The sequence below is a fragment of the Phacochoerus africanus genome, chromosome 4, assembly GCF_016906955.1.
Source record: "Phacochoerus africanus isolate WHEZ1 chromosome 4, ROS_Pafr_v1, whole genome shotgun sequence".
Taxonomy (NCBI): Eukaryota; Metazoa; Chordata; class Mammalia; order Artiodactyla; family Suidae; genus Phacochoerus; species Phacochoerus africanus.
The window spans coordinates 74,567,508-74,585,235 of NC_062547.1; the positions used below are offsets into that span (position 1 = coordinate 74,567,508).

A 17,728-nucleotide genomic window follows, 5' to 3' on the forward strand; every position below is an offset into this window, starting at 1 on the left:
AGTAATTCCATTCCCTTAATAGCCATCTGGTACTTATGCACATCTAGAATTGGGGGAGATGTTTTTATGAGTATTTCTGAGGAACTGAGGAGGGTAAGGGAACCCACTACTTAGATCGGGCTCGAAAGTTCACTTCTCATTGTGGTGTGTTTGGGTGACATTAATTTCCAGACTTGACTTAAGCTGCTAACTGATTTCCTGATGATGCTTGTGGCCGGGCCGTGTGGAGATTTGAGAGTGTAACTAGGGATAGATCTGGCAGTTGCATGGAATGCTGGCCTGATTTTTTTTTTTTTTTTTTGGCCTGAAAGGAGCAAGAGAGTCTGAACTGAAAGATTGGTTCCATCTGAGCCAGGAGGGAAGTTCATGGCCGCCATATCCCATAGCTTCAAAATTTGTTGGATACTCACTACGCCCCTCCCACCTCCCCAGTTTGTGTCTAGGAGGAAAGATTGAAATTCCTGTGAGACACGTGCGGTGGAAAGAGGGCTGGGGGACCCAAGACCCCGAAGTGTTGGCCTGCTCTGACCTATTTTTTAAACTTCATTTGTGGTATCTTGCTTTTGATTTCCCAGCAGAGTTCTTGGCCTGCTAAATAATGGACATGCAGTGATCTTATACAAACATCTGGAACTTGTAAGCCCTTAGCCTCAGTGCAGACGTAAGTGTGGAACCCATGAGCTGGGAATGACAGGTGTCAGGCAAGGTCTGGGGGAAGGGGTCCTTGGCACAGGCCCTTGAGCTCAGCAGCTGCAGGCCAACCTCCGGAAGACCTTCTGCCTCAGAGCAGCAGAGGTGGGAAGGGCTTTTGACCATTACCACGTCCACGTGCAGTGGAAACTGGGTTAAGTCCACTCTTACAGGAAGCCACTCTGCTGACTCATTCTGTAGGAAGACCCTTGACCTAGTGGTGTCCCTGCAGGACCCTGGGCAGAGATGATCCCATCCTGTTCCATCAGTGGCCCATCTGGGCTGCTGTCCCCACTTGGCATTCCATCACCAGCCTGCTGGTTGGAGTAACCAGACTGGTGTTTTAGGCTGAACTGTGGCACTACAGAAGAGATTTGAGACTGCCCTTCCCCAAAGGAATCAGGGGCCTCTTTAAACCCCTACTTCCCAGGCCTGTCTGCAAAACCAGGTTAACCTGACCTGGGCAGGACCCACAGTTCACAATTAGGGAGGCACCCTGTAACCAAACAGCATTCTGCATATTCTTGTTATTAACGCACTAGACCAGAGGGTCATCACATCTGATGCTGCTGCCCGTGACTGCCATGTATCAGGTCTAAAGTTCACCTCTGACTCAGAATCCTGTGTATATTAAAGACCAGTTTATTAAAGAGTGCTGTGGGAGCTAATCGCCCTGCTTATCTGGGTGTGTTTTGAGGCAAAGCTGTAGGATACTTAATTATATTCTGTGTGCCACTTAATAACAGCCTGTGAGGTTAGGGGTTTCACAGTATCTTCCTGTCCAGTTTCAGAAATCAGGTGCTATCATAGTTTTGAGACCCTGAAACTGTCAAAGACTTAGCAAGTGACCCAAAGAAATAATACTGTTTACCCATCCACCATCCACCCAGCCTCCCTCTGGACCCAACATGAGAGCAAGCGCTGAGTGCCTTTGGGGGCCTACACTCTCTGCCTGCCCTTCAGGTATCTTCTCCACATCTGTTTGCTTCTGCCCTCAGAAGACAAACCGACAGGCTATGACTAGGCCCCTCAGGCCTGCCATTTGCCTCTGCTGTATGTGTCCCGTGGCCTTTGACCCTGGGACATGGGTCCCAGTTAGCTCTGCCCTGGCCCCTATCTCAGCCCTCTCTTTGTTGTCAATATTTTGAAACTGATCCAATCTTGGGAAACTTACTTTTTAATTTGAGGTGTGCAGCCAACTTCCTCCATAAGATTTCAGAGGCATCTGCATATTTTGACACTGCAGTGCTGCCGTTGGTGGAGGGGAGTGGCAGAGGAAAGTCAAATTGTCTTCTGTTTCTGGTTTCTGAGGTGAGGGGTAGGGGTGAGGTTTCCGAGGTTTAAGTTGGGTTTGTTGCTGGAGCCTTCGAGCCACTGGAGGGGTTAGGATCTCACAGGCCCGTTGAGGCATCTTTAACCCCCATGCTCAAACCCTCCTGGCTTTTAAGTGCTTGGGGAAGTGTTAGGGGCATTCTTTTTCAAAGCTGTCCATGGAAAGCTGGATGGAAGAATGTGTCAGACTGTGGCAACAGCTGGTTCCTCTCTTCTCTGCTCCTCTCTGCTCTCCGCCCCCCTCCTTTCTCATCTCCCTCTTCCTCCTCCTCCTCCTCCTCCCCCCCTCCTTCTTCCTCCTCTCTTTCCCCTATCCCCCTCTTTTTTTTCTCCCCACCCCACCTCCCCAGGGCTGGATTGCAACCACTTCTCCTGAGCACTGCAGTTTGGGTCCAATTCTGCTCATTTCCTGTTAAGCAGTAACCAGGGCACTGTGAACGCGGGCTCCCAGAGGACAGCCTCGTCTTCCTTTTCCACTCAGCTCCTGGAAAAACCTGCTGACTGGGCCTGAGAGCAGGGTCATGCAGAGACTCCCAACCACAGCAGGAAAACAGACGTGCGATTTCCTCGGAAGGGCCTGACTCAGCATCAGCCGCACTACTCTGGGAAGGGCCACTGCCTGGCTGCTCAGGTTTCCACACCTGGGCATGAAACCCCTCCCGCGGCGCCATGCCAGGGGTGTGAGACAGCCTGGCCATGTAAGCTGCCCGCCAGGGGCTGTCCCGGGATCTCAGTAGATGTCAGGTGGACCAAGGGATGTTTGGCCCCCATCTTGGGTTGTCAGAGTGCAGAAGCGGGGCGGTCGTGGGTGCACCCAGAGAAGGCCGAGCTGGGGCCTGGTGAGAGGAGGGTCCCCACTGACCTGGAGTGCGGTTTCGGCTCCAACGTGGCATTCAGGACCTTCTGGAGCCCCCACCCTGGTCCCAGCCTTCAATCGCACCCTCCTCCTTGCAGGCAGCACACTCCATTTGGGTAGGTCTGCTCAGCCTCATGCCTTCCCGCCTCCATCCCCATCTAGGCCAGGGTTGCCGGTCCACTTCCTGTTTGCCGTCAGAGCCTCATGTGCATCTTCCTTTATCCTTGCCATCTCCCAGCACTGCCTGCAGAAAATACTTCTCTGCCCTCCCAGCGTCTGTCCTGGTGGTCTCTGCACATGTGCCACACACCAAGCACATCCTCCCATCCAGTGTGCTTTTCTTCTCTTTGGGTGTGGGCTCCTGAGGGAGCGGGCTGCCTGGTGGCTTGTGACAGGCCTGGGTCCCCACAGGTCATGGCTTGCTGGCCAAGTTGTCAGAAATGGTAGACGCCTTCTCAGGGTGGGAGTGGAGCTGTACAGTGCCAGTGACAGTGCTCTGCAAAGCAGGGTGGCTGGCCAGGCCTTGGTCAGGAACAGGTCTGACTGGTTTAGAAATCAAAGCTCAGAGGCTGTTCCCTTTGGTTTAGGATCTGCCTTGAGGGCTCCAGGCCCCCAGGGACCTGAACTGTGTCACGGGCAGTCTGTCCTCTAGACCCCGCAGCCAGGCCCAAAGTTAACGGGAGGTGCCCAGCCTGCTGGGAGGAGTTCCCCCGGCTCCACTTTCCCCAGGCCAGACCCCTCCTGGTCTCAGAAGTCTGTCGCTGAGGCCCTCCGGACTTCTGACCTCTTAGACTTGATGGGCCTTGGCCTGGGTCCTGTGTGCAGCCCCAGCTCCCAGCCCCCTCCCCAGCTTCCACACCTGGCCACTCTTCTGCCTCCTCTTCCGTTTCCTTAGTCAGCTGCCCAGCACTGTCTCCCCCTCCTCCACTTGGCCTGGTTGTTTCTGTCTGTGAACTTGCCACCCTGCCCCTGGGCTCTCTCTCTTCAAGATCTCAGTTACCTCCCTGGCACCCATCACCCCTCGTGCACCTGTCTTCCAGATCTGCGTCCCCAGTCACAGCATTTAGATGTGACACTCCCCACTGCCCTCTAGATGGTGGTCCCTGACCGCCTGGCTGGTACTGGAAATATAACAGACTCTTCACTTGCCCACCCTAACCTTCCCTGTCCTTGCCCTGGGGTGAGGGAGCTCTCACCTTCCCCCGGGCTCTGTGTCTTTCACAGCAGCCTCTGGGCCTGCTGTAAATACCTCAAACCAACTACCTAGCCTATGGCTTGAATTAATTAATTAACTTGACTTTTAAATAGGCTCATTTTAAAACTTTTAAAGGGATCTTGATGTTATTTCTTGCTAAAAATCATACTAACTGGATCACCAAATATAACAGAAACAAAGCAGTGTAATTGATTCTCCTGGATTCCTCACCTCTGAGCCTGGGGTCTGGTCCCTCTTGTTAAACCACAAGTGCCTACCAGAAAGTGTCTCCTTGCCAGAATGAGGGGTACCAAAAGAGCATGGTGGTGGGAATATCTTTCTCAATTGTCCCTGTTACCTCTTGTCTTGGCACCCCCTCCCCTGCCCCTCTTGGTCTTCACTTGGAACCAGGAAATCCTGCGGACTTGAATTAAGGCTCAGAAGAGAGCTTTGGGGTGAGGGTGGATTTCCTGAGTGTCTGGGGAGAGGCCTGACAGTACGTAGCCCCGTGGTGCTTAGTCCATGTGCTTAATCTCCCGATGTCCCGTTGGCTGGTAGTTCAGATACCTTTGGTCAGCACACCTCAGTCCCGTCCCATGTTCCTTAAAGTGGAGCGTTTGACTGATGACTTTCTGCTCTCCTGTGGGTCTCAGCCCCACAAGTGAGTGGAGTCTTAGAAGGGCCCTCAGGAAGGAAACTGGGAACTTCCTGTCCCTTCTCATCCCTAAGGACCCAAGGCCCCTCCTCATCCTTTGCCACCCACCTCCCCAGGATGAGGCCTCTTGCCTGCCTCAGGCAGGCGTCCATCATCTCCAGGGCCTCCACTCATCAGAGCCGTGATTGTCTGAGGGCAGGCCCGGCAGCCCTGGCCCTTGAAGGCCAGCCTTTGTCCAGAAGAAGGCAGCCGAAGGGACAGTGACAGGGGATGGGATTTCTCCATCCCTTAACCCTGACGTCCTGGCTGTGACTGTCCTTTATTTACTCTCCCTGGGGCGTCTCCTCCTTTCCTTGGAGGTTTAGAACCCTTACTGTCCCACCCAATCAGCATTTCACCCCTGAGGACAGCTCCCTGCTGATGGCCCCTGCTACTTCTCCTACCCTTCAGTTCCCTTAGAGGTTGGCCCAGGGGTTGTCTTTCTCCCCCAGACTTGATGCTTTTACTTCACAGCTGAGAAGCCTTGGATTATTTCTCCCAGGCTCTCTGGAAAGTTCCTCATCACCATTCCTTTGCCCGCTGTGGACTCAGGGCAGCTGAGCACTCACTCTCTCCGCTTTGCTCCAGAGCACCCTGTGCCCTTGGCCTTGGCCCAGGGTGGGCAGGAGGCACTGGCTGGGCAAGTCCCTCTGCCGTCTCCAGACTGCCAGGTTTAGGAGTCTTTTGTGTGAAGCTGTGGAAACAGGGCACATTGGGGACCTGAGAGGCGAATGTGCTGGTTTAGGAGAGTGGGGAGGAGGACCTTTTTCCTCATCTGAGTCCTAGAGACCGCTCAGCCAGCTCTCAGTAGTGCCTAGAGGAGAGTTGACCGCCTTCCAGGGGAGTTTGCTCTCAGCGAGGTCCCCCACGTTCCCCGAGCCATGGGCCAGGCAGTGCCAGCACGTTGTGAAGGGCACATCCCTTTCCAGGCGCTTGAATTTGTGTTAAAGTGTCTCCAATGTAGAGCCAGAGGTAAAGAATGACCAGGCGATAGCCAAGCGCTCACAGGAGCTCGCATAAACACAGGCAGCACAGTCCAAGTCGAAGGCCTCCCCTCAAACATCTGCACACGATGGCTTTGTTTTGCAAGTTTACACCTCACGAAAATGGTGTCACATGGCTGTTTTTAGTTGTGCTTTTTGCTCAGCACGGTTGGCGTACTTTGTCCACAGAGAGCAAGTGGCTCAAGTTTGCTTCCACAGCGCCTTGGCTTTCCTTTGTGTGACTGACCACAGCGCGTTGTCCCTCCCCTGCCAGTGGGCATTTAGGACATAGCCACATTTTTGCTCTCAACATGGAGTGGGCAGCCTTGTACATGCCCCCCGCCTCAGCAAAGTCCAAGAGTTTCTCTAGACTTCTGCCTGTTTGATGTGACCATTTTCCGTGAGCACAGCCAGGGAAAAAACCACCACCTATTCAGTCTGCATGACCAAAGTCTTGGTCGGAGCTGGTGGGGGTCCTGCTCGGGGCCCTCATCAAGGGTGACCTTTCAGCTGCTCGGTTGTACTGCCCATACGTGTGTGGGGTGGGGGCACCCCAGGCACAGGGTCCACTCTGTGTGTGAGGGGTAGGCGCACAAGTAGGGAGGAGACCCTGGGAGGCCCCAGCTGCTGCCAGCACCTAGAGCCCTGTTTCTGCCCCGGTCCTCACAGGGTTAATGTCTTTGCCAGCCTGTGCATTCCTCAGGAACCTGGGTTTTCCCTTTTGGTCTCCACGGAGAGACTGAGTTTGCTGAAAGCACTGGCCCTGCATCTAGGCCTGTGAAGTCCCAGAGGGCTGCTCGGGCCAGTGTGTACAGTCCATCCTCACTGTTGGCAGATTTCTGTTTTCGTATTCACCCTGCTCCCTGAAGTGTGTCTGTAATCCCCAATCAGTACTTGCAGCATTTTGACACACATTCATGGACATGGCCAGAGTGGCACAGATTTTTGAGTCTCCCGATGTGCTTGTTCCCACCGAAGTGGAAACAAGACAGGGCTCTGCCTTCTTGTTTCAGCTCAGACTAATTCAGTGTCCTTTCCACAGCCCGTTTAGTGTCGCATGTAGTATTTTTGTTCTTGTGGGTGTTTTCGCTCTTTAAATTGGTCCCAAGCGTAGAGCTGAAGTGTTGGCTAGTGTCCTAAGCACAGGAAGGCTGTGCTTATAGAAAAAGCCTGCTCACAGAAAAAGCTTCATTCAGGGGAGGGTTCAGGTGTTGCTGGCCTTGCACTCAATGCTGGTGAATCAACAGTGTATATTAAATAATGTGTCTTTAAACAGACACACATCACACAATGCATTGTGACCACAGGCTCACAGGAGCCTGACACTGTGTCCCCAGGAGCAGTGGCTCAGTATTTACTGATTTCAGTGTTCCAGCAGCTTTATAGCACAGAACCACCCTGAGTTCTGACACCCTGAGAACTGACTCTTCCCACGCAGGCAGGATGCCCCCAGGCCCCACCCATCTGTCCTGGTCCCCATCTGGAACCTGCGAATGTGTGACCTTACTTGGCATAAAGGATGGAATTAGAGCATGGACCTGGAGGTGGCGCGATTGCCCTGGATGACCAGGTGGCCCAGTCTCATCATAATGGCCCTTAGTCTGGAAACTTCCTGCCTGGTCAGAGGGAGGCGCAACCCAGGAGAACTAGAGAGCAGGCAGCACAACAGGCCTATGCTGCTGGCTGTGGAGACAGAGGAAGGGGCCATGAGCCAAGGAGCAAGGTCCCCTCTAACAGCCGTAAAGGCAGGAAACCTCTAGAGCTCCCAGAAAGGCACGCAGCCCTGCCAACCCCTTGGTCCTCACTGGGGAGATCCATGTCAGAGTTCTGCCCTCTTTGACATTTTTGTGTTGTTTAGGAAACTTGTGTTTTGAGTCACTGAGTTTATGGGAATCTGTTACATCAGCCATAGGAAACTTCATACAGGTCCACACTGCCTTAAAGCCCCATTCAGATAAAGGTTTTCAGCTCACCATTAAAGGAAGGGGGTGTGCGTGCACATGTGCCTGCGCACATAAATGTGTGCGCGTGTGTGTGTGTGTGTGTGTGTGTTCCTCAGCTCTCACCTCCAGCTCAGTGGCTGAAGTCAACAAGAAAATAGGAGTCATTGATTTTGCCAAGTTAACTAATGTGTACTGTGCTAAGAGCGGCCTCCCACTGAGCGGTCTTCATCTCAGAGCTCAGTGGAAGTTGTTCTCTAGTTTCTGGAATCCCACTTTGGTGACTTAAAAGTTAGTGGACTGGAGTTCCCATCATGGCTCAGCAGTTAACGAATCTGACCGACATCCATGAGGATGCAGGTTTGATCCTTGGCCTTGCTCAGTGGGTTAATGATCCGGTGTTGACGTGAGCTGTGGTGTAGGTTGTAGACATGGCTTGGATCCTGTGTTGCTGTGGCTGTGGCGCAGGCCAGCAGCTACACCTCCGATTCAACCCCTAGCCTGGGAACCTCCGTATGCCTCAGGTGCAGCCCTAAAAAGCAAAAAAAAAAAACCTTAGTGGACTGATGGAAAATCCTCCATCGTCAATTTAAAAACTGACTCTGTGTTCAAGTTTTCTGCAAAAAAAATGCTGTTCCCTGTGTAAACCTTTGGGAAGCAAACACCACAGTGGGATTTTGACCTGCATTGCTTCCCATTGACAGTAAAAAGAGGTCAGCAGTTCCTTGAGTCTAATGGCACCTTTCTTCCCGTCATGGAACCTGGAGGCTCATGCCAGACACCCTTTACTAATGACCCCCCACACCTTCAGTGGGGACACTTCAAAATCACTTCCTGGGAATCAGTTTCCAAGCCAGCCCTTAGCACCTCTGCCCTCTGCATTGGTGCAGACCCCACATCCCCTGTCTCTGCCTTTCCTCACATCATGTCCTTTTCTTCTTCTTGCATCCAAGTCAACCCATCCTTTAAAGCCAAGGACATCTACTTGTGACTCCTCCCTGGCTCCCTCACCATAAGGAAGAAGGGGGACCTCATCATAGGTCCTTGTATTACCATTTTTGTGTGTGCTTATAGCCTCCATCTTTTTTTCCCTCTGTTATATCTGGCACATACAAATAATAAATGTTTGTTGAGTGAATAAGGGCAACCTTCTCAAAAGGAGGGAGCAGGCCTGCTGACTTTGATCTCAGCTCAGGGCAGGAGAATGTCCCAGACATGCACAGTAGCTTGGCGATTGAAGTGGGGTGGATACAGTGACACAGGGTCCTATGACAAGCACCTTGTACGATGAAACCAGGGATGACGCACGAGGAGATGACCTGGAGCTTGGCTTTGAATGTGGACATAGGAAGAAGGGAAAGGATGATGCAGGTTTTCCCCAGCAGGCAGCTGGAGCGAGGCCCCCAGTGCCGGGGCTTCAGGGTCACTGGCCTGTGCTGCTGTGTTCTTATTCCTCACCCAGGAGCCCAGACGCCTCCTATCTGTGGGTTTAGTCCTTCCAGGGAGCAGAAGCCACCCTGAGTGCAGAGGGGAGGCCCTGGTTACTAGATCATCATCCTCAGGTGGAGAGAGATTTGAATATTCTTACAGCTCTTAGCTCAGGAAGTGGCAACACCAGACACGCCTCACCTGGTAACAACAGGGAAGCAAGACCTGGGGATGAGAGCAGGGCTGGTTTTCTCCTGCAAAAATCAAAAGAAAAAGTCACCAGGAGTTCCCTGGTGGTCTACTGGCTAGGATTCAGTGCTTTCATCACTGCAGCCTGGGTTCAATTCCTGGTCTGGGAACTGAGATGGCACATCAAAAGCTACTGCATGCCATGGCCAAAAAAAAAAAGAAAGAGGTTTAAAAAGGGCATCCCTTGAATCACTACTGCCCAGCCATCTTGGCAAATGCAGCAGGACCCCCAGCTTATGGGGGGTGGGGTCTCCCACGCCCAGAGCGGAAGTGCCTAAAGGACAGGCAGACTATTGATACACTGAGGTGGAGAGAGGGTGGGATATCCCAGAGGGGCAGGATCGAGTTAGCCAGGAACAGGGCAGAAAGCCACTCAGGGTGTTGAGGGTCAGCCAGCAGGCTGAATCAGTTGGCTGGGTAGAAGCCAGAGAAGGAGGGGCGCCTCAGAGACTGGCAGGGGCCCAGGCAAGGGGGAGTATGTACCCATCATCTTCACACCCTGTCATTTCATCTCTTGGAGTTTTGTTCCTTTCCTCCCGCAAGAAGAGCTTCAGATCGTGTGACACAGCCGTCCATCAACGCACTTTACATGGTTTTTACATGTTTTGATTTGTGCAGAACCACAGATCCCTCACAGGAGGGTCTTTTCTCCAGAGACACTGGCATTCTTAATGCCCCTGTCATCCAGGGCACTTGGCACATGTGCCTCTCAACCCTGCCTGTGCGTGGACCCCACTTTGAGCACCCTGGATGCAACCCTCCTGGCCTCATTCTTTCCTTGGGACGCACATCACGCAGGGAATAGCAGGCTCGTCTTCATAGTGCAGCTTGTGGGTTTTGGAGCATGTTCACACCCGGGTCCACAGCATGTCATTGTCAGTACCCCATTTACTATTGAGGAAACCGAGGCTCAGAGGAGGCCACGTTCTTGCTTTAAGTCACAGCAAGGTGGACAGGGTTGGATCCCGTCCCCATGCTGTTGTCCAGACCCCCACTACTCCCCTGCATCCCAGGCCTGCCTCAGGAGCTCACAGGCACACCCTTGATCCCACTTGTTACTAACACACCTGGGGGTGTTCTTCCGTGAGCTCCTGGAGGGCAGGGTCTCTATTATCTCAACAAATATTGACTGCCCATCACCTGCTGGGTGTCAGACCCCCTGGTGCTCTCCTAGCCCCACTATGGCAGCTGGCTCCTGACAGGAAGTTAATGTTTGGGGACAGGGTGCATTTGGATGGGGAGGTGAGGCTCTTCTCCAAGGTGCCATTGCTGGAATGGAGGTGACTGGTGGTGGAGGAGACAAGGCCCCTGAGAACTGCTCTCCTCTGTCTGTGGCCCAGGGTGAGGTCCCTGGGGACCTCTCACTCAGGTTCTCACCTACTACTGGGGCCTGGGCGGTAATGTCAGGGAGCATGTGTGACAGGCCTGATGTGTGACAGGCCTGAGATGGGAAAGGCCCACTTGGCCCTGGCAGCCCGTGTTGGTCTCCTCATCTGGGTGCCGAGATTCCTTCCAGCTCCAGGTTTCTAAGACTGATTTTGCAGGTTAGAAGGGCAGGTGTCCCTGGCCAAATAGGATGAGGTACAGAGGGAGGAGCAGCCGTGCAGGGTGACAGGGCTCCAGCATCAGACACGTGGCAGTGTTTCACAGTGCCTGTCACTAACCCTCAGAGGAGCAGGTCTAGCTGTGCCAAGGCCTACTGACCATTTCACTTCCCCAGCTCTCGGTGTGCTGTCCCAGGATTGTATCTGCCTGGGTGCTTTTGGTAGCCACACCTGAATAAACTGGCCTTGGTGCCCTGAGTCACCTGTTGTCACCACCCCGGTGTGACAGGGAAGCGGTGGAGCCAGGTGAGGGTATATTCCTCCATGTCCACTCAGAGCTTCTGCCTGGAGCGGTCTTGTGGAGGAGCTCTAAGCCTGAGCTCTGTCCCTCCTGCGAGATAGCCCTCACAGGTCTGCGGAGAGCCTGGGTGTGAGGCCCCTACCCACTCCAGTGTGGCCCTTTTGGGGGCCATTTCCCTTTGGCCTTCAGAGCCTGTTTGTTTGTCAGCCTTCCTTTCCCATGTCCTGTTCTCCCAAACTGCAGAGCCATCCCTTTCACAGGGGGTTCCTGTTGATAGGAAACCACCCCCATCCGGAAGCGGGGTCCTCTGGATGGGCCCAGCTTGCTCAGATTTTTTTGCTTTGCTCTCTGGTGAGGGGGCTAGACCTTAGGTGGAGAACAGGGAATTAGACTTGCAGCCCCCAGACAGAGGCAGCCTAACTCGAACTTGCCATAAGCAACAAAAAGAAAGTTGGGGGTTGGGAGTGCTATCATCACTGGGCTCCCGGGTCCATAGTCCTCCCAGTGCTTAGATGCCATGGAGTGATGAAGTCAGACCTCTGTGAGGTCATTCCTTCCTCCCATGGGCACTAAGTATCAACTAAGCACTTCCTAGTCTCAGCATTCTGAGTGTGGGTATGGCAGTGCTGGGGTTGCTCACTTGGAGTTCACAGTCCAGTAGGAAGAGGGTTGTAAACAAACAAGAGGACTTTGTTTACAAGAGAAATATGAGTGTTGGGTGGGTCAGGGACGGCGCCTCTGAAGAAAGGATGCTAGGTGAGACAGGACCCAGCCTTAGGAAGGTCTGGGGCAGAAGGGATAGCAGGGTGGAGATTCTTATATGGAATGAGGTAGGGACCTTTTTGAAACAGCCTCATCCAAAGGGAGCCAGCCTTGAGAGAGGAGATGCCAGTATTGTGATGGGAGAGGTGGCCAGTGGCCAGGTCAATCTCACCTTGGTAAGGAAGCAGCTGATGGAAAATCAGGAGGGCTTCCTGGAAGAGGTGGCTTCACATTAGTTAGGCCTTTCGGCATGGAAGTGATTTTAGAGAGAAGCATCTGTATTCTAGGAGATAGGGGCTCTGGACTTTGAGGTTAGTCGTCACCTCAGCTGTCATCACTGGGGTACACGTGGACTCTCTTTGAGACTTGTGCCCAGGTGCCACAGCCTCTGGCATGGTAGGCTGCAGGGATGGTGTCGGATGCAAGGTTTGTTCCTGTGCCTTCCTGAGGCTGAGCAGCTCTGCACCTCATGGGATTTCCAAGCCCCCATTTCCTGTCTCTTCCTGAAGGGCTGCCCTTGCGTCATTGACAAAAGATGAGTTTGCAAAACACCTTATTTTTTCACATAGGCATAACAGAATTTTCTCTGCCGCCCTGACAGCAGATCTGTGGCCGGCAGCTCCCCCACAACGCATGCAGCATGTGCTTGGTGGTGCGAAGCGGGCGCGGCCCTGCCAGGCAGGACTCAGGGGATTTATTACCTCATTTGTTTGTGGGTTGGGTGTTTCTTTTTATAAGTTTTCATCTGAAATTGATTTTCCCGGTTATGTGACATGCAGCCTTCCTGCCTCATCCCCAAGATGAGAAATTGAAATGCATGAGGCCGATTTATACCTGAGCTTCTCAGCTCTAGCAAGGGTTCCAGATATGGTTTGTTCTAAGAGATGAGCCTCAGGCAGTTACTGGCACTTCAGTCATTGGGTAGAACCCCTTGGCACAGCCAGGGGCACTTGCTTGGATCAGGCCCGCCTCAGAGCCCCTTGTCAGCAGGCCTTGTTCCTACCCCCTCTCCCAGAGGAGGCAGGATCCTGAGCCCCCGCCCCAGTCTGCTGCCCGGATTCCTCAGTGGGGCCCCGTCGCTTTGCCCTTCGCCTTCCCCATGACATTTGGGGCAGGACCCATCTGAGTCTTGGGTACCATGCCACAGGCAGGGGTTCACGTGAATATGACTGGTGTCCCTCTGAGCAGCTCCTGGTCCATTATGCCGTTAGTATTCGGAGAAAGCTCAAAAATATTCCAGGGGCTTTAGCCTCATGCCATCCTGGAGTGGTGGGTATTATGTGAGAGACTAGAGTTCTGAAGGCTTAGGCAGAGCCAGTCCTCCAACACAGGTCTTCCGCCTCCAGGCTGGTGCATGCGGCATGGTGTAGGGTATAGTCTTGGGTAGTTGTCCCCCACTGTCACTGTCCAGGAACAGCTGTGGTCCTCTGGATTGTCTGCTCCCAAGGGCTGGGCTCTGGCTTCACACTCGCAGGGACAGTTCCCCAGCCAAGCAAGAGGGGCGAGGTTTGCAGCCCAGTGCTGAGTGCTGGCCCTCGTCTCCCCAGCACCCTGACAGCCCTGGCCGGTCTCTGAAAATGAGGAAGCAAATCAGAGAGGTGCAGGGGTGCAGCCTCCAGAGCAAGATGATTTAAGACTTTTGGGAGCCAGTAACCCCTCCTGTCTAGCTTGGTATCTCTCTCTCTCTCCCTCACACACACACCCACACCACTGCCTGGCCCTGGGTGAGGCATGTCACCTCCTGGGGAGTTAGTTTTTTCCCTTTATGAGGTGGAGATACCTGCCTAGAGTCCGAGACTGGCCCAGGGGGGTGCTGGAGGTTCTCAATGGCTTTATCCCTTCCTCTTGGGGCTCTCAAGTTTGGCAAAAAGGCTGGCATGGCAGCAGGTACAAGGAACGAGGCAGTCTCTGCTGTGTTTTGTAGAAACATTAAAAGGTGCACATTCTGTGGCCTGTTCCCCCTCCAGCAGTCCTACCTCCCCCTGCAAGCCAGAAGTGCTCCAACCAGAAGTTGGCTTTCCGGAGCCGTCCCAGCACCCAGCAGGGCCCACTTCCTGCCCCAGACTCTACCAGATTAACTGGGGAACTGGTTAACCATGAATGGAAGTGGGGGACAGTTGTCATTAAGTACTTCTGCTTTCTCTTAGAGGAACTAGGCCTCTTAATGGGAATCCCAGGACCAACCATCATTAGAGTTGAGCTTGGGCCAATCCCTGGGGGTCCCCGGAGGAGGCGGGACCAGGAGCTATGGTGCCCTGACCTCGGGCACCTGCCCCTCCACAGAGCACTGGGTGGGCACTTGGACCTGTGGCTTCTAGCCTTTGAGGGGAAACCCTGGCCAGGCAGGGAGTGGGTTCCTTGTCACCCCTCTCCAAGGACTGCTAGGTCACCTGGGGTCAAGGGAGGCACTTTCCTTCAACAGAGGGCTGAGGCTGTCCTCATATCTTCCTATCAGCTGGGACTAGAACAGGAAAAGGCACCTCACAGACACCTTGTCTACTCAGCCCTTCACTCTTCCTCTGGCCTCCGGTCCTTCTGAGCTGCCGCACCTGTTCTGTTAGCCATTCCTTTGGGAGGCCAGGAGAGGAGGGGAAGCCCAAAAGGAAGGGGCCTGGGCACTCGGTCAGATGCACTGGGCTGGGTCCTGTGGCCTGGAAGCTCGCCGTTGGCTACAGGAGACAAGCATGGGATGTGTGGCAGGCAGGCCAGGCCCTGGCCTCCAGCTCCAGCAGGAATTAGGCTGGATGGAGTTCCCGTCATGGCTCAGTGGTTAACAAATCTGACTAGGAACAATGAGGTTTTGGGTTCGATCCCTGGCCTCGCTCATTGGGTTAAGGATCCGGCATTGCTGTGAGCTGTGGTGTAGATCGCAGATGCGGCTCGGATCTGGCGTGGCTATGGCTGTGGCGTAGGCCGGGAGCAACAGCTCCGATTCTACCCCTACCCTGGGAACCTCCATGTGCCACAGGTGTGGCCCTAAAAAGGCCAAAAAAAAAAAAAAAGGAATTAGGCTGGAGCAGGAGCAGTGGGGAGGAGAGGAGCAGTTCTGGGCTTGCAGGAGCTTGGAGAGCATAGCAGTCCCTGATGCACAGAGAGTTCTGAACCCACCCAACCCTCATGGGCTGGGCCAGCAAGGAGGGTGTCCTGGGGAGAAGTGAGGAAAGTCTGGGCTAGGGCAGGGCAGGCCTGGTTTAGGTGGGTGGAGAGGACTCCGAGGTACACAGGGGCCCTTGTGACCGGTCTGGGGCGCTTAAAGCTTGCTGTGAAGTCTGAGGCCGTCTGAGGCCCTGCTGGGAAAGCACTGTGATGGTAGCACCTTGGTCATCAGCCTAGGGCTGAAGGAGCAGCTCTCTGGGTGTCCGCCCTCAGGGAGCCTCTGGCTGCTGGTACTGGGACCCAGAGTGGAGGTCGGGGCTTTGAGACAAGGCCTCAGCTATACCCCTGCTCATCTCAGGAGCTTCGTCCTCCAGCTCATCACTGCATTGACAGTCACTGAGCAGTTGTCCTCATCTACTGTTGCCGCCTCCTCTAGCCTGTCCTTTCAGACAGACAGTTCTGCTTTGCTCCCAGTGCCTGTGCCATGTTGAGATCAGACTTGGATTAAGCCAGATGTGACTTTGAAGGGATTTTTCTCGTGCAAGGTTTTCCCCCCTCATTTTAGCAGCATGTGCCACGCAGGGAAGTGGCCACTGGGACTTGTGGCATTCCACTCGCTGCCCACCAAGCTAGCCGAGTCACGTTCTCAAGCCAAGCAGTCCTGAGAGGGCTTATGCAGGGAAGTGGGAGGCTTGAGGAGCATCACAGAGGGCAGAGAGCCAGGGGGGTTCAGACTGCAAGAAGCCAGGTCTGACCAAGGGCCCCAGGCCAGGCTCCTCTCCACAGTGATGGCCAATACCCCTTTCCTGCCCCAGCCTGGGGACCCTGCAGCTGGTTTGTCCCTGCAGTTTCAGGGATGTGAGGGGTTCTGCTCCTGAGCCAGCTTCTCACCTGCCAGCCCCAGGCCCAAGGTGCAGCCCCTTCTGCTGAGAGAATGCGTTGGGCTTCAAAGCCACTGTTCTTTTGTTGCCAGAACTAGGTTCCAGATAAATCCCAGACATGCCACCCTGATGGGTGTCTGTGGATTGTGTCTGCCCCTCAGGGCCAGATCTCGAGGTTGTGGTGCCTGATTTTGGTTTTCCATGGGAAAAGTAACTTCAGAAGCCTTTTCCTGGTTGATCATTTCTGCTCCTGTTCATAAAGCTGCTTTTTAAAAAAATGTGTAGCTTTGATCCCTAGGAGGAGAGGAAGTGTGTGCCTGGAGGCCTGAAGGGTACCAGCAAACCGGGGAAATTTCTGATTTCCCAGTATGCTAAAGGAAGTTCTGACTTGTCAGGACACTTCCCTCTGTGGGCTTAACAAAGAGGGTGGTGACTTATTCTCTGTCAGCTCACAAATATTTACTAAAGATCTGTGACAGACAGGGCTCTCCTGCCGCCAGAGCCCTCAGGCTTCCTGCTGGCCTGTCTCCTTGGGCTAAGGAGTTGATTTCTACCCTCCGATTCCTCCTGGTCGGGGTGTAAAGGTTCATCTGGGTACCAGTGGTGGTTTTGTGGCCTCTGCTTTGGTGGCACCTCTCCTGAGGTGCAGCCCAGCCCCCTTGTCTCGTGGCCTTTACAGTCAGAGCCACGTGGGAGCTTCAGGCTGCCTGGAATCAGAGTGCCGCCCCCGTTAGTAAGCATTTCATACTTGAGCGACTCATGGAAGCTCACGCTTTGGAAGTCGTCCCAACGCGGGGGCCACTGGAAGTTTCTGGGCAGGGATGGCCAGGAGGCTTCAGGGCAGCTGTGTACTGCGCATGTTACCTCCCTAGAGGCTCCCCCAGCTCATCTTTCCAGAAAGACTCTCCACTTAGCCCAAGAGTGCACCAGCTAGTGTCTCTGCCAGCACCTCTGAGTCAGAGGCCCAGAGCGCAAGAAGGCCAGTGGCTTCTTGTGTCGCCTGGGCAGCAGACCAACCAGGCTCTGCCTGTGTCCTGGGCCCTCCAAGTCATGAGACAGGAGACTGTAAAGAGAATTAGAAGGGGCTGCTCTGAGGTATCTAGCAAGCGCCTCCCAGATGTTAGGAGGCCAGCAGGGAGGGGAGTCCCAGTTGGAAGGGATTTAGAAACAAATGTATCCATCCCTGTGTCCCTCCCATCCCTGTGTAGTCGTCCTCATTCAGGAATTTCTCAGAGCTGCCCAGGATCATCGCAGTCGCCTGCTGAGGCCTCCCATGTCTAGGCATTCTGCCTCCTCCCCACGGCCCTTGGAGGCCCCACGCCCTTCCGGCCAGGCCCTGCACAGGCGCCTGGTGTCATCATCCTCCAGTACGGGGCACAGTGAGGGATGAAGAGCCCATCTGACAGCTCTGGGCGCAGATCCCAGCCTCTATTACAGCTCTATCCTTTGCCTCTCAACCCAGGTTTTCCTTATCTGTAAAATGAGCACACCGGTCACTCCCTGCATTGTCATCACAGAGGTGACAGTTGGTGGCAGGATGTCTAGAAAGTGCCCACACAGTGCTTGGCATGTGGAGAACCAGGAATGTCAGCTCTTGTGAGCCCAAACTTGCATCTCACCTGGACACCATCTGCCTGCCTGGCCGGGCTCTACCTGTTGAAGCCCTGCCCTTTGAGGTCCAGCTCGGACAGTGCTGGGCTCTGCAGCTCACCCCACCAGAAGCCTGTCCCACTGCTGTTTTGGGGCACATTTAAACCTCCCTTAAGAGGAGGTTATC

At 54.1% G+C, this 17,728-nt stretch overlaps 1 protein-coding gene across 2 annotated transcripts in view; it reads left to right on the forward strand.

Moving 5' to 3' along the window:
• The window catches only part of SH3GL1 (SH3 domain containing GRB2 like 1, endophilin A2), a 30,701-nt gene that overhangs the window by 4,126 nt on the left and 8,847 nt on the right, over positions 1-17,728 (forward strand). The window lies entirely within an intron of this gene.